This window comes from Phyllobates terribilis, unplaced genomic scaffold (assembly GCF_046119375.1).
Source record: "Phyllobates terribilis strain yellow unplaced genomic scaffold, ASM4611937v1 Scaffold_108__1_contigs__length_5656254, whole genome shotgun sequence".
NCBI lineage: Eukaryota > Metazoa > Chordata > Amphibia > Anura > Dendrobatidae > Phyllobates > Phyllobates terribilis.
This window is the reverse complement of record NW_027362868.1, coordinates 3,401,478-3,422,760: the sequence shown is the minus strand read 5'-3', so window position 1 is coordinate 3,422,760 and position 21,283 is coordinate 3,401,478. Positions and strand designations below refer to the sequence as shown.

General features: G+C 45.6%; 13 non-coding genes and 4 pseudogenes across 13 annotated transcripts; all 17 read right to left on the bottom strand.

Annotated features, from left to right (window-relative positions):
* Positions 1 to 114: 114 nt before the first annotated feature.
* On the bottom strand, positions 115 to 305 carry LOC141200156 (U2 spliceosomal RNA). The gene has a single exon (XR_012271884.1). It is a non-coding gene; the product is annotated as a U2 spliceosomal RNA (small nuclear RNA).
* A 1,115-nt stretch (positions 306 to 1,420) lies between these two features.
* Positions 1,421 to 1,600, bottom strand: LOC141200912 (U2 spliceosomal RNA; annotated as a pseudogene).
* A 794-nt stretch (positions 1,601 to 2,394) lies between these two features.
* Positions 2,395 to 2,486, bottom strand: LOC141201061 (U2 spliceosomal RNA; annotated as a pseudogene).
* A 1,115-nt stretch (positions 2,487 to 3,601) lies between these two features.
* LOC141200154 (U2 spliceosomal RNA) lies at positions 3,602 to 3,792 on the bottom strand. Its single transcript, XR_012271883.1, has one exon. It is a non-coding gene; the product is annotated as a U2 spliceosomal RNA (small nuclear RNA).
* A 1,115-nt stretch (positions 3,793 to 4,907) lies between these two features.
* LOC141200153 (U2 spliceosomal RNA) lies at positions 4,908 to 5,098 on the bottom strand. Its single transcript, XR_012271882.1, has one exon. It is a non-coding gene; the product is annotated as a U2 spliceosomal RNA (small nuclear RNA).
* A 1,115-nt stretch (positions 5,099 to 6,213) lies between these two features.
* Positions 6,214 to 6,392, bottom strand: LOC141200923 (U2 spliceosomal RNA; annotated as a pseudogene).
* Positions 6,393 to 7,186: 794 nt separating this feature from the next.
* On the bottom strand, positions 7,187 to 7,278 carry LOC141201060 (U2 spliceosomal RNA; annotated as a pseudogene).
* Positions 7,279 to 8,393: 1,115 nt separating this feature from the next.
* LOC141200355 (U2 spliceosomal RNA) lies at positions 8,394 to 8,584 on the bottom strand. Its single transcript, XR_012272077.1, has one exon. It is a non-coding gene; the product is annotated as a U2 spliceosomal RNA (small nuclear RNA).
* Positions 8,585 to 9,699: 1,115 nt separating this feature from the next.
* Positions 9,700 to 9,890, bottom strand: LOC141200152 (U2 spliceosomal RNA). Its single transcript, XR_012271881.1, has one exon. It is a non-coding gene; the product is annotated as a U2 spliceosomal RNA (small nuclear RNA).
* Positions 9,891 to 11,005: 1,115 nt separating this feature from the next.
* On the bottom strand, positions 11,006 to 11,196 carry LOC141200151 (U2 spliceosomal RNA). The gene has a single exon (XR_012271880.1). It is a non-coding gene; the product is annotated as a U2 spliceosomal RNA (small nuclear RNA).
* Positions 11,197 to 12,311: 1,115 nt separating this feature from the next.
* On the bottom strand, positions 12,312 to 12,502 carry LOC141200150 (U2 spliceosomal RNA). The gene has a single exon (XR_012271879.1). It is a non-coding gene; the product is annotated as a U2 spliceosomal RNA (small nuclear RNA).
* A 1,115-nt stretch (positions 12,503 to 13,617) lies between these two features.
* On the bottom strand, positions 13,618 to 13,808 carry LOC141200149 (U2 spliceosomal RNA). Its single transcript, XR_012271878.1, has one exon. It is a non-coding gene; the product is annotated as a U2 spliceosomal RNA (small nuclear RNA).
* A 1,115-nt stretch (positions 13,809 to 14,923) lies between these two features.
* On the bottom strand, positions 14,924 to 15,114 carry LOC141200354 (U2 spliceosomal RNA). The gene has a single exon (XR_012272076.1). It is a non-coding gene; the product is annotated as a U2 spliceosomal RNA (small nuclear RNA).
* Positions 15,115 to 16,229: 1,115 nt separating this feature from the next.
* LOC141200148 (U2 spliceosomal RNA) lies at positions 16,230 to 16,420 on the bottom strand. The gene has a single exon (XR_012271877.1). It is a non-coding gene; the product is annotated as a U2 spliceosomal RNA (small nuclear RNA).
* A 1,115-nt stretch (positions 16,421 to 17,535) lies between these two features.
* LOC141200147 (U2 spliceosomal RNA) lies at positions 17,536 to 17,726 on the bottom strand. Its single transcript, XR_012271876.1, has one exon. It is a non-coding gene; the product is annotated as a U2 spliceosomal RNA (small nuclear RNA).
* A 1,115-nt stretch (positions 17,727 to 18,841) lies between these two features.
* On the bottom strand, positions 18,842 to 19,032 carry LOC141200146 (U2 spliceosomal RNA). Its single transcript, XR_012271875.1, has one exon. It is a non-coding gene; the product is annotated as a U2 spliceosomal RNA (small nuclear RNA).
* Positions 19,033 to 20,147: 1,115 nt separating this feature from the next.
* On the bottom strand, positions 20,148 to 20,338 carry LOC141200144 (U2 spliceosomal RNA). The gene has a single exon (XR_012271873.1). It is a non-coding gene; the product is annotated as a U2 spliceosomal RNA (small nuclear RNA).
* Positions 20,339 to 21,283: the final 945 nt, after the last annotated feature.

Here is a 21,283-nt window from a genome sequence, read left to right as displayed (position 1 = left end):
CAATGAGGAGAAGAAAAGCAGAGCCAAAGAGTCCATCCCAAAATCCGACAAACAAGCAAAATGAACAAAAAACATTGAATTCAATTCTTTCTGATTTTAGAAACTGCATTAAAGAAGGGGTGCACCGGTCCTGGAGATACTGCAATACCAGGTCAATGCGTGGAGTGGACAGAGCAAGCTCTTTTTCCATCTCCCTGTTCTAAAAATCCATTTAATATATGGTCCCCAGATAGGGGACGTATCAGATATTAAACTGATAAGAACAGATACTACACTTGATCTTAGCCAAAAGGCCGAGAAGCGATAACCAGAATTGGTTTCAAACTACGGAGCCACCCAAGGATCCTAAAAAGTCCATTTGTGGAGATGAGCTCCTGGACTCCCGTTAAGAAGACATGTTGTCAACCTCTAGATCCCTTACATGCCTGCACTTTTCGGCTTGCTGCTGCTGCAATCCACGCGTTTTAGATCTGCATAACTCCACCTCTTTAAACACAGCACCTTCACCCCCTGCTGTTCCCACCCGCCTCAACACCGTTGGAAGGGAGGAGAACCAATTAAGGCGGGGGGTGGGGTGGAACGAGCAGCTGTCTACCCTTAGCAGGAGGGCTCCTGATTACATACCTCTCCTGCTGCTGCTGCTGCTGGCTGTCCAGCAGCAGACTGAAGGTGGCTGCTGCTGTGCACAGGTATATAAAGGCTCAGAGCCTATTATGACACGCGCAGCCAGCGTTCCATTGCCACATTCCATCTACTGCAGGCAGGATACCTGGCTGGCTGAATGTCGCTGAGAAGCTCACAGAGACCGCCATAAGCAACAGTTTAACAGAATGCCACAGACTAATCAACCAAACTTTTTGGGTTGGGTTCTCTTTTATAGTCTGCAGGCATTAAATGAAAGAAGTCAGTGTTCCAGCAGAAGGAGACAACGTTTCAGAAAAGGCATTGTAGCAAACCAAAAAAGAAATTTTAAGCGCAGCAGAGTAACCAGCGCACATACCTGTTAGCTCAGGTGAGTTTAAAAGGCTGCTGTTGATAACAAGGGCATTTGCTAAATAGATGGTGTGTGTGCAACAATATACTGAAAGGTCAATTATATTGTGCAGCTTATCTCACCACCTGTAGTTATTTAGGTGAAAGCTCCAAAATGCTTGCCTAATATGTCTGTTTATCCAAAAGGAAGTAAAAAGGGAGAGCTAGAAAGATAGCATTGCATCACATTACATGGCAATGCAATGCACAGTTGCTGAAGTTGAACCAAAATGAGCTTGTAATCTGGCTTCTGCAACTTTGAACATGAAAAATCCAATGAGGAGAAGAAAAGCAGAGCCAAAGAGTCCATCCCAAAATCCGACAAACAAGCAAAATGAACAAAAAACATTGAATTCAATTCTTTCTGATTTTAGAAACTGCATTAAAGAAGGGGTGCACCGGTCCTGGAGATACTGCAATACCAGGTCAATGCGTGGAGTGGACAGAGCAAGCTCTTTTTCCATCTCCCTGTTCTAAAAATCCATTTAATATATGGTCCCCAGATAGGGGACGTATCAGATATTAAACTGATAAGAACAGATTTTTTTTTTTTTTTTGAAAGCCCGAATTCGTGTACAAAACCCGAGTGCGCTTAAAAAAGTGACAAGTGCCACAAAAAAAGTGCACTAGGATGCTGGTCTTCATGAAACCCTCTCCAAAAGGAGAAGGGTCCCCCAAACCATTCCCCGTCCCTCCGAGCCAAAAGGCCACAGCGAGGAACAGGGACAAAAAGCCACCTCCAGCCGAAGCCAGAGGCGACCCAATCTTACCCCCAGCACCTGCCCGAGTTCTCACCCGAGCAAGGCACTGGGAGCCAAAGACTGTGCTCCCCTCCCGGAAGAGGGGAGCCAACAACGCTGTCCTCCCGAAAGAGGAGAGCCAGGGGGTTTCAGGGGGGAGCGGAACCTGATGGCCACACACTCCCCCCCTAGACCTGCCAAGAGAGGAACCCGTAAGGGAACCGCATCCCGACAAAATCCTAGTAGGACGTGACACACGTGAATAAGTGGACACACAGTGACAAAGAAATTAAATAAATAGTGAAGGTTTCACAGTATAATACTGCCCGGACCTTCGACCGGGAATTGAAAAATTCCCCATCCTAAGGCCAGAAGGCCCGTAATAAGGGTGTGTGCGAAGAAAGAAAATTTGAAGTGCTTGTGCAAATGTGCCATAAACTCAAGTGGGGTTCCCAATCCCAGTGAGTTAAGGCACCCCAGGGTCACCACTCCTGGGGCACTTCACACTTCGGGCTTTCGATCTTCCCCGGCCCAATGGCGTCGATCCTGGGGGGCCATGCTTTCCACCAGATGACTATATTAGCCACCTGGCGTACTAACAAGCGCCTAAACCCCAGTGTGCATAATGTATCAATCTACTAGGGCGGCCAACATCCAAAACCGCCTTTTCGAAAGATACTACACTTGATCTTAGCCAAAAGGCCGAGAAGCGATAACCAGAATTGGTTTCAAACTACGGAGCCACCCAAGGATCCTAAAAAGTCCATTTGTGGAGATGAGCTCCTGGACTCCCGTTAAGAAGACATGTTGTCAACCTCTAGATCCCTTACATGCCTGCACTTTTCGGCTTGCTGCTGCTGCAATCCACGCGTTTTAGATCTGCATAACTCCACCTCTTTAAACACAGCACCTTCACCCCCTGCTGTTCCCACCCGCCTCAACACCGTTGGAAGGGAGGAGAACCAATTAAGGCGGGGGGTGGGGTGGAACGAGCAGCTGTCTACCCTTAGCAGGAGGGCTCCTGATTACATACCTCTCCTGCTGCTGCTGCTGCTGGCTGTCCAGCAGCAGACTGAAGGTGGCTGCTGCTGTGCACAGGTATATAAAGGCTCAGAGCCTATTATGACACGCGCAGCCAGCGTTCCATTGCCACATTCCATCTACTGCAGGCAGGATACCTGGCTGGCTGAATGTCGCTGAGAAGCTCACAGAGACCGCCATAAGCAACAGTTTAACAGAATGCCACAGACTAATCAACCAAACTTTTTGGGTTGGGTTCTCTTTTATAGTCTGCAGGCATTAAATGAAAGAAGTCAGTGTTCCAGCAGAAGGAGACAACGTTTCAGAAAAGGCATTGTAGCAAACCAAAAAAGAAATTTTAAGCGCAGCAGAGTAACCAGCGCACATACCTGTTAGCTCAGGTGAGTTTAAAAGGCTGCTGTTGATAACAAGGGCATTTGCTAAATAGATGGTGTGTGTGCAACAATATACTGAAAGGTCAATTATATTGTGCAGCTTATCTCACCACCTGTAGTTATTTAGGTGAAAGCTCCAAAATGCTTGCCTAATATGTCTGTTTATCCAAAAGGAAGTAAAAAGGGAGAGCTAGAAAGATAGCATTGCATCACATTACATGGCAATGCAATGCACAGTTGCTGAAGTTGAACCAAAATGAGCTTGTAATCTGGCTTCTGCAACTTTGAACATGAAAAATCCAATGAGGAGAAGAAAAGCAGAGCCAAAGAGTCCATCCCAAAATCCGACAAACAAGCAAAATGAACAAAAAACATTGAATTCAATTCTTTCTGATTTTAGAAACTGCATTAAAGAAGGGGTGCACCGGTCCTGGAGATACTGCAATACCAGGTCAATGCGTGGAGTGGACAGAGCAAGCTCTTTTTCCATCTCCCTGTTCTAAAAATCCATTTAATATATGGTCCCCAGATAGGGGACGTATCAGATATTAAACTGATAAGAACAGATACTACACTTGATCTTAGCCAAAAGGCCGAGAAGCGATAACCAGAATTGGTTTCAAACTACGGAGCCACCCAAGGATCCTAAAAAGTCCATTTGTGGAGATGAGCTCCTGGACTCCCGTTAAGAAGACATGTTGTCAACCTCTAGATCCCTTACATGCCTGCACTTTTCGGCTTGCTGCTGCTGCAATCCACGCGTTTTAGATCTGCATAACTCCACCTCTTTAAACACAGCACCTTCACCCCCTGCTGTTCCCACCCGCCTCAACACCGTTGGAAGGGAGGAGAACCAATTAAGGCGGGGGGTGGGGTGGAACGAGCAGCTGTCTACCCTTAGCAGGAGGGCTCCTGATTACATACCTCTCCTGCTGCTGCTGCTGCTGGCTGTCCAGCAGCAGACTGAAGGTGGCTGCTGCTGTGCACAGGTATATAAAGGCTCAGAGCCTATTATGACACGCGCAGCCAGCGTTCCATTGCCACATTCCATCTACTGCAGGCAGGATACCTGGCTGGCTGAATGTCGCTGAGAAGCTCACAGAGACCGCCATAAGCAACAGTTTAACAGAATGCCACAGACTAATCAACCAAACTTTTTGGGTTGGGTTCTCTTTTATAGTCTGCAGGCATTAAATGAAAGAAGTCAGTGTTCCAGCAGAAGGAGACAACGTTTCAGAAAAGGCATTGTAGCAAACCAAAAAAGAAATTTTAAGCGCAGCAGAGTAACCAGCGCACATACCTGTTAGCTCAGGTGAGTTTAAAAGGCTGCTGTTGATAACAAGGGCATTTGCTAAATAGATGGTGTGTGTGCAACAATATACTGAAAGGTCAATTATATTGTGCAGCTTATCTCACCACCTGTAGTTATTTAGGTGAAAGCTCCAAAATGCTTGCCTAATATGTCTGTTTATCCAAAAGGAAGTAAAAAGGGAGAGCTAGAAAGATAGCATTGCATCACATTACATGGCAATGCAATGCACAGTTGCTGAAGTTGAACCAAAATGAGCTTGTAATCTGGCTTCTGCAACTTTGAACATGAAAAATCCAATGAGGAGAAGAAAAGCAGAGCCAAAGAGTCCATCCCAAAATCCGACAAACAAGCAAAATGAACAAAAAACATTGAATTCAATTCTTTCTGATTTTAGAAACTGCATTAAAGAAGGGGTGCACCGGTCCTGGAGATACTGCAATACCAGGTCAATGCGTGGAGTGGACAGAGCAAGCTCTTTTTCCATCTCCCTGTTCTAAAAATCCATTTAATATATGGTCCCCAGATAGGGGACGTATCAGATATTAAACTGATAAGAACAGATACTACACTTGATCTTAGCCAAAAGGCCGAGAAGCGATAACCAGAATTGGTTTCAAACTACGGAGCCACCCAAGGATCCTAAAAAGTCCATTTGTGGAGATGAGCTCCTGGACTCCCGTTAAGAAGACATGTTGTCAACCTCTAGATCCCTTACATGCCTGCACTTTTCGGCTTGCTGCTGCTGCAATCCACGCGTTTTAGATCTGCATAACTCCACCTCTTTAAACACAGCACCTTCACCCCCTGCTGTTCCCACCCGCCTCAACACCGTTGGAAGGGAGGAGAACCAATTAAGGCGGGGGGTGGGGTGGAACGAGCAGCTGTCTACCCTTAGCAGGAGGGCTCCTGATTACATACCTCTCCTGCTGCTGCTGCTGCTGGCTGTCCAGCAGCAGACTGAAGGTGGCTGCTGCTGTGCACAGGTATATAAAGGCTCAGAGCCTATTATGACACGCGCAGCCAGCGTTCCATTGCCACATTCCATCTACTGCAGGCAGGATACCTGGCTGGCTGAATGTCGCTGAGAAGCTCACAGAGACCGCCATAAGCAACAGTTTAACAGAATGCCACAGACTAATCAACCAAACTTTTTGGGTTGGGTTCTCTTTTATAGTCTGCAGGCATTAAATGAAAGAAGTCAGTGTTCCAGCAGAAGGAGACAACGTTTCAGAAAAGGCATTGTAGCAAACCAAAAAAGAAATTTTAAGCGCAGCAGAGTAACCAGCGCACATACCTGTTAGCTCAGGTGAGTTTAAAAGGCTGCTGTTGATAACAAGGGCATTTGCTAAATAGATGGTGTGTGTGCAACAATATACTGAAAGGTCAATTATATTGTGCAGCTTATCTCACCACCTGTAGTTATTTAGGTGAAAGCTCCAAAATGCTTGCCTAATATGTCTGTTTATCCAAAAGGAAGTAAAAAGGGAGAGCTAGAAAGATAGCATTGCATCACATTACATGGCAATGCAATGCACAGTTGCTGAAGTTGAACCAAAATGAGCTTGTAATCTGGCTTCTGCAACTTTGAACATGAAAAATCCAATGAGGAGAAGAAAAGCAGAGCCAAAGAGTCCATCCCAAAATCCGACAAACAAGCAAAATGAACAAAAAACATTGAATTCAATTCTTTCTGATTTTAGAAACTGCATTAAAGAAGGGGTGCACCGGTCCTGGAGATACTGCAATACCAGGTCAATGCGTGGAGTGGACAGAGCAAGCTCTTTTTCCATCTCCCTGTTCTAAAAATCCATTTAATATATGGTCCCCAGATAGGGGACGTATCAGATATTAAACTGATAAGAACAGATTTTTTTTTTTTTTTGAAAGCCCGAATTCGTGTACAAAACCCGAGTGCGCTTAAAAAAGTGACAAGTGCCACAAAAAAAGTGCACTAGGATGCTGGTCTTCTTGAAACCCTCTCCAAAAGGAGAAGGGTCCCCCAAACCATTCCCCGTCCCTCCGAGCCAAAAGGCCACAGCGAGGAACAGGGACAAAAAGCCACCTCCATCCGAAGCCAGAGGCGACCCAATCTTACCCCCAGCACCTGCCCGAGTTCTCACCCGAGCAAGGCACTGGGAGCCAAAGACTGTGCTCCCCTCCCGGAAGAGGGGAGCCAACAACGCTGTCCTCCCGAAAGAGGAGAGCCAGGGGGTTTCAGGGGGGAGCGGAACCTGATGGCCACACACTCCCCCCCTAGACCTGCCAAGAGAGGAACCCGTAAGGGAACCGCATCCCGACAAAATCCTAGTAGGACGTGACACACGTGAATAAGTGGACATACAGTGACAAAGAAATTAAATAAATAGTGAAGGTTTCACAGTATAATACTGCCCGGACCTTCGACCGGGAATTGAAAAATTCCCCATCCTAAGGCCAGAAGGCCCGGAATAAGGGTGTGTGCGAAGAAAGAAAATTTGAAGTGCTTGTGCAAATGTGCCATAAACTCAAGTGGGGTTCCCAATCCCAGTGAGTTAAGGCACCCCAGGGTCACCACTCCTGGGGCACTTCACACTTCGGGCTTTCGATCTTCCCCGGCCCAATGGCGTCGATCCTGGGGGGCCATGCTTTCCACCAGATGACTATATTAGCCACCTGGCGTACTAACAAGCGCCTAAACCCCAGTGTGCATAATGTATCAATCTACTAGGGCGGCCAACATCCAAAACCGCCTTTTCGAAAGATACTACACTTGATCTTAGCCAAAAGGCCGAGAAGCGATAACCAGAATTGGTTTCAAACTACGGAGCCACCCAAGGATCCTAAAAAGTCCATTTGTGGAGATGAGCTCCTGGACTCCCGTTAAGAAGACATGTTGTCAACCTCTAGATCCCTTACATGCCTGCACTTTTCGGCTTGCTGCTGCTGCAATCCACGCGTTTTAGATCTGCATAACTCCACCTCTTTAAACACAGCACCTTCACCCCCTGCTGTTCCCACCCGCCTCAACACCGTTGGAAGGGAGGAGAACCAATTAAGGCGGGGGGTGGGGTGGAACGAGCAGCTGTCTACCCTTAGCAGGAGGGCTCCTGATTACATACCTCTCCTGCTGCTGCTGCTGCTGGCTGTCCAGCAGCAGACTGAAGGTGGCTGCTGCTGTGCACAGGTATATAAAGGCTCAGAGCCTATTATGACACGCGCAGCCAGCGTTCCATTGCCACATTCCATCTACTGCAGGCAGGATACCTGGCTGGCTGAATGTCGCTGAGAAGCTCACAGAGACCGCCATAAGCAACAGTTTAACAGAATGCCACAGACTAATCAACCAAACTTTTTGGGTTGGGTTCTCTTTTATAGTCTGCAGGCATTAAATGAAAGAAGTCAGTGTTCCAGCAGAAGGAGACAACGTTTCAGAAAAGGCATTGTAGCAAACCAAAAAAGAAATTTTAAGCGCAGCAGAGTAACCAGCGCACATACCTGTTAGCTCAGGTGAGTTTAAAAGGCTGCTGTTGATAACAAGGGCATTTGCTAAATAGATGGTGTGTGTGCAACAATATACTGAAAGGTCAATTATATTGTGCAGCTTATCTCACCACCTGTAGTTATTTAGGTGAAAGCTCCAAAATGCTTGCCTAATATGTCTGTTTATCCAAAAGGAAGTAAAAAGGGAGAGCTAGAAAGATAGCATTGCATCACATTACATGGCAATGCAATGCACAGTTGCTGAAGTTGAACCAAAATGAGCTTGTAATCTGGCTTCTGCAACTTTGAACATGAAAAATCCAATGAGGAGAAGAAAAGCAGAGCCAAAGAGTCCATCCCAAAATCCGACAAACAAGCAAAATGAACAAAAAACATTGAATTCAATTCTTTCTGATTTTAGAAACTGCATTAAAGAAGGGGTGCACCGGTCCTGGAGATACTGCAATACCAGGTCAATGCGTGGAGTGGACAGAGCAAGCTCTTTTTCCATCTCCCTGTTCTAAAAATCCATTTAATATATGGTCCCCAGATAGGGGACGTATCAGATATTAAACTGATAAGAACAGATACTACACTTGATCTTAGCCAAAAGGCTGAGAAGCGATAACCAGAATTGGTTTCAAACTACGGAGCCACCCAAGGATCCTAAAAAGTCCATTTGTGGAGATGAGCTCCTGGACTCCCGTTAAGAAGACATGTTGTCAACCTCTAGATCCCTTACATGCCTGCACTTTTCGGCTTGCTGCTGCTGCAATCCACGCGTTTTAGATCTGCATAACTCCACCTCTTTAAACACAGCACCTTCACCCCCTGCTGTTCCCACCCGCCTCAACACCGTTGGAAGGGAGGAGAACCAATTAAGGCGGGGGGTGGGGTGGAACGAGCAGCTGTCTACCCTTAGCAGGAGGGCTCCTGATTACATACCTCTCCTGCTGCTGCTGCTGCTGGCTGTCCAGCAGCAGACTGAAGGTGGCTGCTGCTGTGCACAGGTATATAAAGGCTCAGAGCCTATTATGACACGCGCAGCCAGCGTTCCATTGCCACATTCCATCTACTGCAGGCAGGATACCTGGCTGGCTGAATGTCGCTGAGAAGCTCACAGAGACCGCCATAAGCAACAGTTTAACAGAATGCCACAGACTAATCAACCAAACTTTTTGGGTTGGGTTCTCTTTTATAGTCTGCAGGCATTAAATGAAAGAAGTCAGTGTTCCAGCAGAAGGAGACAACGTTTCAGAAAAGGCATTGTAGCAAACCAAAAAAGAAATTTTAAGCGCAGCAGAGTAACCAGCGCACATACCTGTTAGCTCAGGTGAGTTTAAAAGGCTGCTGTTGATAACAAGGGCATTTGCTAAATAGATGGTGTGTGTGCAACAATATACTGAAAGGTCAATTATATTGTGCAGCTTATCTCACCACCTGTAGTTATTTAGGTGAAAGCTCCAAAATGCTTGCCTAATATGTCTGTTTATCCAAAAGGAAGTAAAAAGGGAGAGCTAGAAAGATAGCATTGCATCACATTACATGGCAATGCAATGCACAGTTGCTGAAGTTGAACCAAAATGAGCTTGTAATCTGGCTTCTGCAACTTTGAACATGAAAAATCCAATGAGGAGAAGAAAAGCAGAGCCAAAGAGTCCATCCCAAAATCCGACAAACAAGCAAAATGAACAAAAAACATTGAATTCAATTCTTTCTGATTTTGGAAACTGCATTAAAGAAGGGGTGCACCGGTCCTGGAGATACTGCAATACCAGGTCAATGCGTGGAGTGGACAGAGCAAGCTCTTTTTCCATCTCCCTGTTCTAAAAATCCATTTAATATATGGTCCCCAGATAGGGGACGTATCAGATATTAAACTGATAAGAACAGATACTACACTTGATCTTAGCCAAAAGGCCGAGAAGCGATAACCAGAATTGGTTTCAAACTACGGAGCCACCCAAGGATCCTAAAAAGTCCATTTGTGGAGATGAGCTCCTGGACTCCCGTTAAGAAGACATGTTGTCAACCTCTAGATCCCTTACATGCCTGCACTTTTCGGCTTGCTGCTGCTGCAATCCACGCGTTTTAGATCTGCATAACTCCACCTCTTTAAACACAGCACCTTCACCCCCTGCTGTTCCCACCCGCCTCAACACCGTTGGAAGGGAGGAGAACCAATTAAGGCGGGGGGTGGGGTGGAACGAGCAGCTGTCTACCCTTAGCAGGAGGGCTCCTGATTACATACCTCTCCTGCTGCTGCTGCTGCTGGCTGTCCAGCAGCAGACTGAAGGTGGCTGCTGCTGTGCACAGGTATATAAAGGCTCAGAGCCTATTATGACACGCGCAGCCAGCGTTCCATTGCCACATTCCATCTACTGCAGGCAGGATACCTGGCTGGCTGAATGTCGCTGAGAAGCTCACAGAGACCGCCATAAGCAACAGTTTAACAGAATGCCACAGACTAATCAACCAAACTTTTTGGGTTGGGTTCTCTTTTATAGTCTGCAGGCATTAAATGAAAGAAGTCAGTGTTCCAGCAGAAGGAGACAACGTTTCAGAAAAGGCATTGTAGCAAACCAAAAAAGAAATTTTAAGCGCAGCAGAGTAACCAGCGCACATACCTGTTAGCTCAGGTGAGTTTAAAAGGCTGCTGTTGATAACAAGGGCATTTGCTAAATAGATGGTGTGTGTGCAACAATATACTGAAAGGTCAATTATATTGTGCAGCTTATCTCACCACCTGTAGTTATTTAGGTGAAAGCTCCAAAATGCTTGCCTAATATGTCTGTTTATCCAAAAGGAAGTAAAAAGGGAGAGCTAGAAAGATAGCATTGCATCACATTACATGGCAATGCAATGCACAGTTGCTGAAGTTGAACCAAAATGAGCTTGTAATCTGGCTTCTGCAACTTTGAACATGAAAAATCCAATGAGGAGAAGAAAAGCAGAGCCAAAGAGTCCATCCCAAAATCCGACAAACAAGCAAAATGAACAAAAAACATTGAATTCAATTCTTTCTGATTTTAGAAACTGCATTAAAGAAGGGGTGCACCGGTCCTGGAGATACTGCAATACCAGGTCAATGCGTGGAGTGGACAGAGCAAGCTCTTTTTCCATCTCCCTGTTCTAAAAATCCATTTAATATATGGTCCCCAGATAGGGGACGTATCAGATATTAAACTGATAAGAACAGATACTACACTTGATCTTAGCCAAAAGGCCGAGAAGCGATAACCAGAATTGGTTTCAAACTACGGAGCCACCCAAGGATCCTAAAAAGTCCATTTGTGGAGATGAGCTCCTGGACTCCCGTTAAGAAGACATGTTGTCAACCTCTAGATCCCTTACATGCCTGCACTTTTCGGCTTGCTGCTGCTGCAATCCACGCGTTTTAGATCTGCATAACTCCACCTCTTTAAACACAGCACCTTCACCCCCTGCTGTTCCCACCCGCCTCAACACCGTTGGAAGGGAGGAGAACCAATTAAGGCGGGGGGTGGGGTGGAACGAGCAGCTGTCTACCCTTAGCAGGAGGGCTCCTGATTACATACCTCTCCTGCTGCTGCTGCTGCTGGCTGTCCAGCAGCAGACTGAAGGTGGCTGCTGCTGTGCACAGGTATATAAAGGCTCAGAGCCTATTATGACACGCGCAGCCAGCGTTCCATTGCCACATTCCATCTACTGCAGGCAGGATACCTGGCTGGCTGAATGTCGCTGAGAAGCTCACAGAGACCGCCATAAGCAACAGTTTAACAGAATGCCACAGACTAATCAACCAAACTTTTTGGGTTGGGTTCTCTTTTATAGTCTGCAGGCATTAAATGAAAGAAGTCAGTGTTCCAGCAGAAGGAGACAACGTTTCAGAAAAGGCATTGTAGCAAACCAAAAAAGAAATTTTAAGCGCAGCAGAGTAACCAGCGCACATACCTGTTAGCTCAGGTGAGTTTAAAAGGCTGCTGTTGATAACAAGGGCATTTGCTAAATAGATGGTGTGTGTGCAACAATATACTGAAAGGTCAATTATATTGTGCAGCTTATCTCACCACCTGTAGTTATTTAGGTGAAAGCTCCAAAATGCTTGCCTAATATGTCTGTTTATCCAAAAGGAAGTAAAAAGGGAGAGCTAGAAAGATAGCATTGCATCACATTACATGGCAATGCAATGCACAGTTGCTGAAGTTGAACCAAAATGAGCTTGTAATCTGGCTTCTGCAACTTTGAACATGAAAAATCCAATGAGGAGAAGAAAAGCAGAGCCAAAGAGTCCATCCCAAAATCCGACAAACAAGCAAAATGAACAAAAAACATTGAACTCAATTCTTTCTGATTTTAGAAACTGCATTAAAGAAGGGGTGCACCGGTCCTGGAGATACTGCAATACCAGGTCAATGCGTGGAGTGGACAGAGCAAGCTCTTTTTCCATCTCCCTGTTCTAAAAATCCATTTAATATATGGTCCCCAGATAGGGGACGTATCAGATATTAAACTGATAAGAACAGATACTACACTTGATCTTAGCCAAAAGGCCGAGAAGCGATAACCAGAATTGGTTTCAAACTACGGAGCCACCCAAGGATCCTAAAAAGTCCATTTGTGGAGATGAGCTCCTGGACTCCCGTTAAGAAGACATGTTGTCAACCTCTAGATCCCTTACATGCCTGCACTTTTCGGCTTGCTGCTGCTGCAATCCACGCGTTTTAGATCTGCATAACTCCACCTCTTTAAACACAGCACCTTCACCCCCTGCTGTTCCCACCCGCCTCAACACCGTTGGAAGGGAGGAGAACCAATTAAGGCGGGGGGTGGGGTGGAACGAGCAGCTGTCTACCCTTAGCAGGAGGGCTCCTGATTACATACCTCTCCTGCTGCTGCTGCTGCTGGCTGTCCAGCAGCAGACTGAAGGTGGCTGCTGCTGTGCACAGGTATATAAAGGCTCAGAGCCTATTATGACACGCGCAGCCAGCGTTCCATTGCCACATTCCATCTACTGCAGGCAGGATACCTGGCTGGCTGAATGTCGCTGAGAAGCTCACAGAGACCGCCATAAGCAACAGTTTAACAGAATGCCACAGACTAATCAACCAAACTTTTTGGGTTGGGTTCTCTTTTATAGTCTGCAGGCATTAAATGAAAGAAGTCAGTGTTCCAGCAGAAGGAGACAACGTTTCAGAAAAGGCATTGTAGCAAACCAAAAAAGAAATTTTAAGCGCAGCAGAGTAACCAGCGCACATACCTGTTAGCTCAGGTGAGTTTAAAAGGCTGCTGTTGATAACAAGGGCATTTGCTAAATAGATGGTGTGTGTGCAACAATATACTGAAAGGTCAATTATATTGTGCAGCTTATCTCACCACCTGTAGTTATTTAGGTGAAAGCTCCAAAATGCTTGCCTAATATGTCTGTTTATCCAAAAGGAAGTAAAAAGGGAGAGCTAGAAAGATAGCATTGCATCACATTACATGGCAATGCAATGCACAGTTGCTGAAGTTGAACCAAAATGAGCTTGTAATCTGGCTTCTGCAACTTTGAACATGAAAAATCCAATGAGGAGAAGAAAAGCAGAGCCAAAGAGTCCATCCCAAAATCCGACAAACAAGCAAAATGAACAAAAAACATTGAATTCAATTCTTTCTGATTTTAGAAACTGCATTAAAGAAGGGGTGCACCGGTCCTGGAGATACTGCAATACCAGGTCAATGCGTGGAGTGGACAGAGCAAGCTCTTTTTCCATCTCCCTGTTCTAAAAATCCATTTAATATATGGTCCCCAGATAGGGGACGTATCAGATATTAAACTGATAAGAACAGATACTACACTTGATCTTAGCCAAAAGGCCGAGAAGCGATAACCAGAATTGGTTTCAAACTACGGAGCCACCCAAGGATCCTAAAAAGTCCATTTGTGGAGATGAGCTCCTGGACTCCCGTTAAGAAGACATGTTGTCAACCTCTAGATCCCTTACATGCCTGCACTTTTCGGCTTGCTGCTGCTGCAATCCACGCGTTTTAGATCTGCATAACTCCACCTCTTTAAACACAGCACCTTCACCCCCTGCTGTTCCCACCCGCCTCAACACCGTTGGAAGGGAGGAGAACCAATTAAGGCGGGGGGTGGGGTGGAACGAGCAGCTGTCTACCCTTAGCAGGAGGGCTCCTGATTACATACCTCTCCTGCTGCTGCTGCTGCTGGCTGTCCAGCAGCAGACTGAAGGTGGCTGCTGCTGTGCACAGGTATATAAAGGCTCAGAGCCTATTATGACACGCGCAGCCAGCGTTCCATTGCCACATTCCATCTACTGCAGGCAGGATACCTGGCTGGCTGAATGTCGCTGAGAAGCTCACAGAGACCGCCATAAGCAACAGTTTAACAGAATGCCACAGACTAATCAACCAAACTTTTTGGGTTGGGTTCTCTTTTATAGTCTGCAGGCATTAAATGAAAGAAGTCAGTGTTCCAGCAGAAGGAGACAACGTTTCAGAAAAGGCATTGTAGCAAACCAAAAAAGAAATTTTAAGCGCAGCAGAGTAACCAGCGCACATACCTGTTAGCTCAGGTGAGTTTAAAAGGCTGCTGTTGATAACAAGGGCATTTGCTAAATAGATGGTGTGTGTGCAACAATATACTGAAAGGTCAATTATATTGTGCAGCTTATCTCACCACCTGTAGTTATTTAGGTGAAAGCTCCAAAATGCTTGCCTAATATGTCTGTTTATCCAAAAGGAAGTAAAAAGGGAGAGCTAGAAAGATAGCATTGCATCACATTACATGGCAATGCAATGCACAGTTGCTGAAGTTGAACCAAAATGAGCTTGTAATCTGGCTTCTGCAACTTTGAACATGAAAAATCCAATGAGGAGAAGAAAAGCAGAGCCAAAGAGTCCATCCCAAAATCCGACAAACAAGCAAAATGAACAAAAAACATTGAATTCAATTCTTTCTGATTTTAGAAACTGCATTAAAGAAGGGGTGCACCGGTCCTGGAGATACTGCAATACCAGGTCAATGCGTGGAGTGGACAGAGCAAGCTCTTTTTCCATCTCCCTGTTCTAAAAATCCATTTAATATATGGTCCCCAGATAGGGGACGTATCAGATATTAAACTGATAAGAACAGATACTACACTTGATCTTAGCCAAAAGGCTGAGAAGCGATAACCAGAATTGGTTTCAAACTACGGAGCCACCCAAGGATCCTAAAAAGTCCATTTGTGGAGATGAGCTCCTGGACTCCCGTTAAGAAGACATGTTGTCAACCTCTAGATCCCTTACATGCCTGCACTTTTCGGCTTGCTGCTGCTGCAATCCACGCGTTTTAGATCTGCATAACTCCACCTCTTTAAACACAGCACCTTCACCCCCTGCTGTTCCCACCCGCCTCAACACCGTTGGAAGGGAGGAGAACCAATTAAGGCGGGGGGTGGGGTGGAACGAGCAGCTGTCTACCCTTAGCAGGAGGGCTCCTGATTACATACCTCTCCTGCTGCTGCTGCTGCTGGCTGTCCAGCAGCAGACTGAAGGTGGCTGCTGCTGTGCACAGGTATATAAAGGCTCAGAGCCTATTATGACACGCGCAGCCAGCGTTCCATTGCCACATTCCATCTACTGCAGGCAGGATACCTGGCTGGCTGAATGTCGCTGAGAAGCTCACAGAGACCGCCATAAGCAACAGTTTAACAGAATGCCACAGACTAATCAACCAAACTTTTTGGGTTGGGTTCTCTTTTATAGTCTGCAGGCATTAAATGAAAGAAGTCAGTGTTCCAGCAGAAGGAGACAACGTTTCAGAAAAGGCATTGTAGCAAACCAAAAAAGAAATTTTAAGCGCAGCAGAGTAACCAGCGCACATACCTGTTAGCTCAGGTGAGTTTAAAAGGCTGCTGTTGATAACAAGGGCATTTGCTAAATAGATGGTGTGTGTGCAACAATATACTGAAAGGTCAATTATATTGTGCAGCTTATCTCACCACCTGTAGTTATTTAGGTGAAAGCTCCAAAATGCTTGCCTAATATGTCTGTTTATCCAAAAGGAAGTAAAAAGGGAGAGCTAGAAAGATAGCATTGCATCACATTACATGGCAATGCAATGCACAGTTGCTGAAGTTGAACCAAAATGAGCTTGTAATCTGGCTTCTGCAACTTTGAACATGAAAAATCCAATGAGGAGAAGAAAAGCAGAGCCAAAGAGTCCATCCCAAAATCCGACAAACAAGCAAAATGAACAAAAAACATTGAATTCAATTCTTTCTGATTTTGGAAACTGCATTAAAGAAGGGGTGCACCGGTCCTGGAGATACTGCAATACCAGGTCAATGCGTGGAGTGGACAGAGCAAGCTCTTTTTCCATCTCCCTGTTCTAAAAATCCATTTAATATATGGTCCCCAGATAGGGGACGTATCAGATATTAAACTGATAAGAACAGATACTACACTTGATCTTAGCCAAAAGGCCGAGAAGCGATAACCAGAATTGGTTTCAAACTACGGAGCCACCCAAGGATCCTAAAAAGTCCATTTGTGGAGATGAGCTCCTGGACTCCCGTTAAGAAGACATGTTGTCAACCTCTAGATCCCTTACATGCCTGCACTTTTCGGCTTGCTGCTGCTGCAATCCACGCGTTTTAGATCTGCATAACTCCACCTCTTTAAACACAGCACCTTCACCCCCTGCTGTTCCCACCCGCCTCAACACCGTTGGAAGGGAGGAGAACCAATTAAGGCGGGGGGTGGGGTGGAACGAGCAGCTGTCTACCCTTAGCAGGAGGGCTCCTGATTACATACCTCTCCTGCTGCTGCTGCTGCTGGCTGTCCAGCAGCAGACTGAAGGTGGCTGCTGCTGTGCACAGGTATATAAAGGCTCAGAGCCTATTATGACACGCGCAGCCAGCGTTCCATTGCCACATTCCATCTACTGCAGGCAGGATACCTGGCTGGCTGAATGTCGCTGAGAAGCTCACAGAGACCGCCATAAGCAACAGTTTAACAGAATGCCACAGACTAATCAACCAAACTTTTTGGGTTGGGTTCTCTTTTATAGTCTGCAGGCATTAAATGAAAGAAGTCAGTGTTCCAGCAGAAGGAGACAACGTTTCAGAAAAGGCATTGTAGCAAACCAAAAAAGAAATTTTAAGCGCAGCAGAGTAACCAGCGCACATACCTGTTAGCTCAGGTGAGTTTAAAAGGCTGCTGTTGATAACAAGGGCATTTGCTAAATAGATGGTGTGTGTGCAACAATATACTGAAAGGTCAATTATATTGTGCAGCTTATCTCACCACCTGTAGTTATTTAGGTGAAAGCTCCAAAATGCTTGCCTAATATGTCTGTTTATCCAAAAGGAAGTAAAAAGGGAGAGCTAGAAAGATAGCATTGCATCACATTACATGGCAATGCAATGCACAGTTGCTGAAGTTGAACCAAAATGAGCTTGTAATCTGGCTTCTGCAACTTTGAACATGAAAAATCCAATGAGGAGAAGAAAAGCAGAGCCAAAGAGTCCATCCCAAAATCCGACAAACAAGCAAAATGAACAAAAAACATTGAATTCAATTCTTTCTGATTTTAGAAACTGCATTAAAGAAGGGGTGCACCGGTCCTGGAGATACTGCAATACCAGGTCAATGCGTGGAGTGGACAGAGCAAGCTCTTTTTCCATCTCCCTGTTCTAAAAATCCATTTAATATATGGTCCCCAGATAGGGGACGTATCAGATATTAAACTGATAAGAACAGATACTACACTTGATCTTAGCCAAAAGGCCGAGAAGCGATAACCAGAATTGGTTTCAAACTACGGAGCCACCCAAGGATCCTAAAAAGTCCATTTGTGGAGATGAGCTCCTGGACTCCCGTTAAGAAGACATGTTGTCAACCTCTAGATCCCTTACATGCCTGCACTTTTCGGCTTGCTGCTGCTGCAATCCACGCGTTTTAGATCTGCATAACTCCACCTCTTTAAACACAGCACCTTCACCCCCTGCTGTTCCCACCCGCCTCAACACCGTTGGAAGGGAGGAGAACCAATTAAGGCGGGGGGTGGGGTGGAACGAGCAGCTGTCTACCCTTAGCAGGAGGGCTCCTGATTACATACCTCTCCTGCTGCTGCTGCTGCTGGCTGTCCAGCAGCAGACTGAAGGTGGCTGCTGCTGTGCACAGGTATATAAAGGCTCAGAGCCTATTATGACACGCGCAGCCAGCGTTCCATTGCCACATTCCATCTACTGCAGGCAGGATACCTGGCTGGCTGAATGTCGCTGAGAAGCTCACAGAGACCGCCATAAGCAACAGTTTAACAGAATGCCACAGACTAATCAACCAAACTTTTTGGGTTGGGTTCTCTTTTATAGTCTGCAGGCATTAAATGAAAGAAGTCAGTGTTCCAGCAGAAGGAGACAACGTTTCAGAAAAGGCATTGTAGCAAACCAAAAAAGAAATTTTAAGCGCAGCAGAGTAACCAGCGCACATACCTGTTAGCTCAGGTGAGTTTAAAAGGCTGCTGTTGATAACAAGGGCATTTGCTAAATAGATGGTGTGTGTGCAACAATATACTGAAAGGTCAATTATATTGTGCAGCTTATCTCACCACCTGTAGTTATTTAGGTGAAAGCTCCAAAATGCTTGCCTAATATGTCTGTTTATCCAAAAGGAAGTAAAAAGGGAGAGCTAGAAAGATAGCATTGCATCACATTACATGGCAATGCAATGCACAGTTGCTGAAGTTGAACCAAAATGAGCTTGTAATCTGGCTTCTGCAACTTTGAACATGAAAAATCCAATGAGGAGAAGAAAAGCAGAGCCAAAGAGTCCATCCCAAAATCCGACAAACAAGCAAAATGAACAAAAAACATTGAATTCAATTCTTTCTGATTTTAGAAACTGCATTAAAGAAGGGGTGCACCGGTCCTGGAGATACTGCAATACCAGGTCAATGCGTGGAGTGGACAGAGCAAGCTCTTTTTCCATCTCCCTGTTCTAAAAATCCATTTAATATATGGTCCCCAGATAGGGGACGTATCAGATATTAAACTGATAAGAACAGATACTACACTTGATCTTAGCCAAAAGGCCGAGAAGCGATAACCAGAATTGGTTTCAAACTACGGAGCCACCCAAGGATCCTAAAAAGTCCATTTGTGGAGATGAGCTCCTGGACTCCCGTTAAGAAGACATGTTGTCAACCTCTAGATCCCTTACATGCCTGCACTTTTCGGCTTGCTGCTGCTGCAATCCACGCGTTTTAGATCTGCATAACTCCACCTCTTTAAACACAGCACCTTCACCCCCTGCTGTTCCCACCCGCCTCAACACCGTTGGAAGGGAGGAGAACCAATTAAGGCGGGGGGTGGGGTGGAACGAGCAGCTGTCTACCCTTAGCAGGAGGGCTCCTGATTACATACCTCTCCTGCTGCTGCTGCTGCTGGCTGTCCAGCAGCAGACTGAAGGTGGCTGCTGCTGTGCACAGGTATATAAAGGCTCAGAGCCTATTATGACACGCGCAGCCAGCGTTCCATTGCCACATTCCATCTACTGCAGGCAGGATACCTGGCTGGCTGAATGTCGCTGAGAAGCTCACAGAGACCGCCATAAGCAACAGTTTAACAGAATGCCACAGACTAATCAACCAAACTTTTTGGGTTGGGTTCTCTTTTATAGTCTGCAGGCATTAAATGAAAGAAGTCAGTGTTCCAGCAGAAGGAGACAACGTTTCAGAAAAGGCATTGTAGCAAACCAAAAAAGAAATTTTAAGCGCAGCAGAGTAACCAGCGCACATACCTGTTAGCTCAGGTGAGTTTAAAAGGCTGCTGTTGATAACAAGGGCATTTGCTAAATAGATGGTGTGTGTGCAACAATATACTGAAAGGTCAATTATATTGTGCAGCTTATCTCACCACCTGTAGTTATTTAGGTGAAAGCTCCAAAATGCTTGCCTAATATGTCTGTTTATCCAAAAGGAAGTAAAAAGGGAGAGCTAGAAAGATAGCATTGCATCACATTACATGGCAATGCAATGCACAGTTGCTGAAGTTGAACCAAAATGAGCTTGTAATCTGGCTTCTGCAACTTTGAACATGAAAAATCCAATGAGGAGAAGAAAAGCAGAGCCAAAGAGTCCATCCCAAAATCCGACAAACAAGCAAAATGAACAAAAAACATTGAATTCAATTCTTTCTGATTTTAGAAACTGCATTAAAGAAGGGGTGCACCGGTCCTGGAGATACTGCAATACCAGGTCAATGCGTGGAGTGGACAGAGCAAGCTCTTTTTCCATCTCCCTGTTCTAAAAATCCATTTAATATATGGTCCCCAGATAGGGGACGTATCAGATATTAAACTGATAAGAACAGATACTACACTTGATCTTAGCCAAAAGGCCGAGAAGCGATAACCAGAATTGGTTTCAAACTACGGAGCCACCCAAGGATCCTAAAAAGTCCATTTGTGGAGATGAGCTCCTGGACTCCCGTTAAGAAGACATGTTGTCAACCTCTAGATCCCTTACATGCCTGCACTTTTCGGCTTGCTGCTGCTGCAATCCACGCGTTTTAGATCTGCATAACTCCACCTCTTTAAACACAGCACCTTCACCCCCTGCTGTTCCCACCCGCCTCAACACCGTTGGAAGGGAGGAGAACCAATTAAGGCGGGGGGTGGGGTGGAACGAGCAGCTGTCTACCCTTAGCAGGAGGGCTCCTGATTACATACCTCTCCTGCTGCTGCTGCTGCTGGCTGTCCAGCAGCAGACTGAAGGTGGCTGCTGCTGTGCACAGGTATATAAAGGCTCAGAGCCTATTATGACACGCGCAGCCAGCGTTCCATTGCCACATTCCATCTACTGCAGGCAGGATACCTGGCTGGCTGAATGTCGCTGAGAAGCTCACAGAGACCGCCATAAGCAACAGTTTAACAGAATGCCACAGACTAATCAACCAAACTTTTTGGGTTGGGTTCTCTTTTATAGTCTGCAGGCATTAAATGAAAGAAGTCAGTGTTCCAGCAGAAGGAGACAACGTTTCAGAAAAGGCATTGTAGCAAACCAAAAAAGAAATTTTAAGCGCAGCAGAGTAACCAGCGCACATACCTGTTAGCTCAGGTGAGTTTAAAAGGCTGCTGTTGATAACAAGGGCATTTGCTAAATAGATGGTGTGTGTGCAACAATATACTGAAAGGTCAATTATATTGTGCAGCTTATCTCACCACCTGTAGTTATTTAGGTGAAAGCTCCAAAATGCTTGCCTAATATGTCTGTTTATCCAAAAGGAAGTAAAAAGGGAGAGCTAGAAAGATAGCATTGCATCACATTACATGGCAATGCAATGCACAGTTGCTGA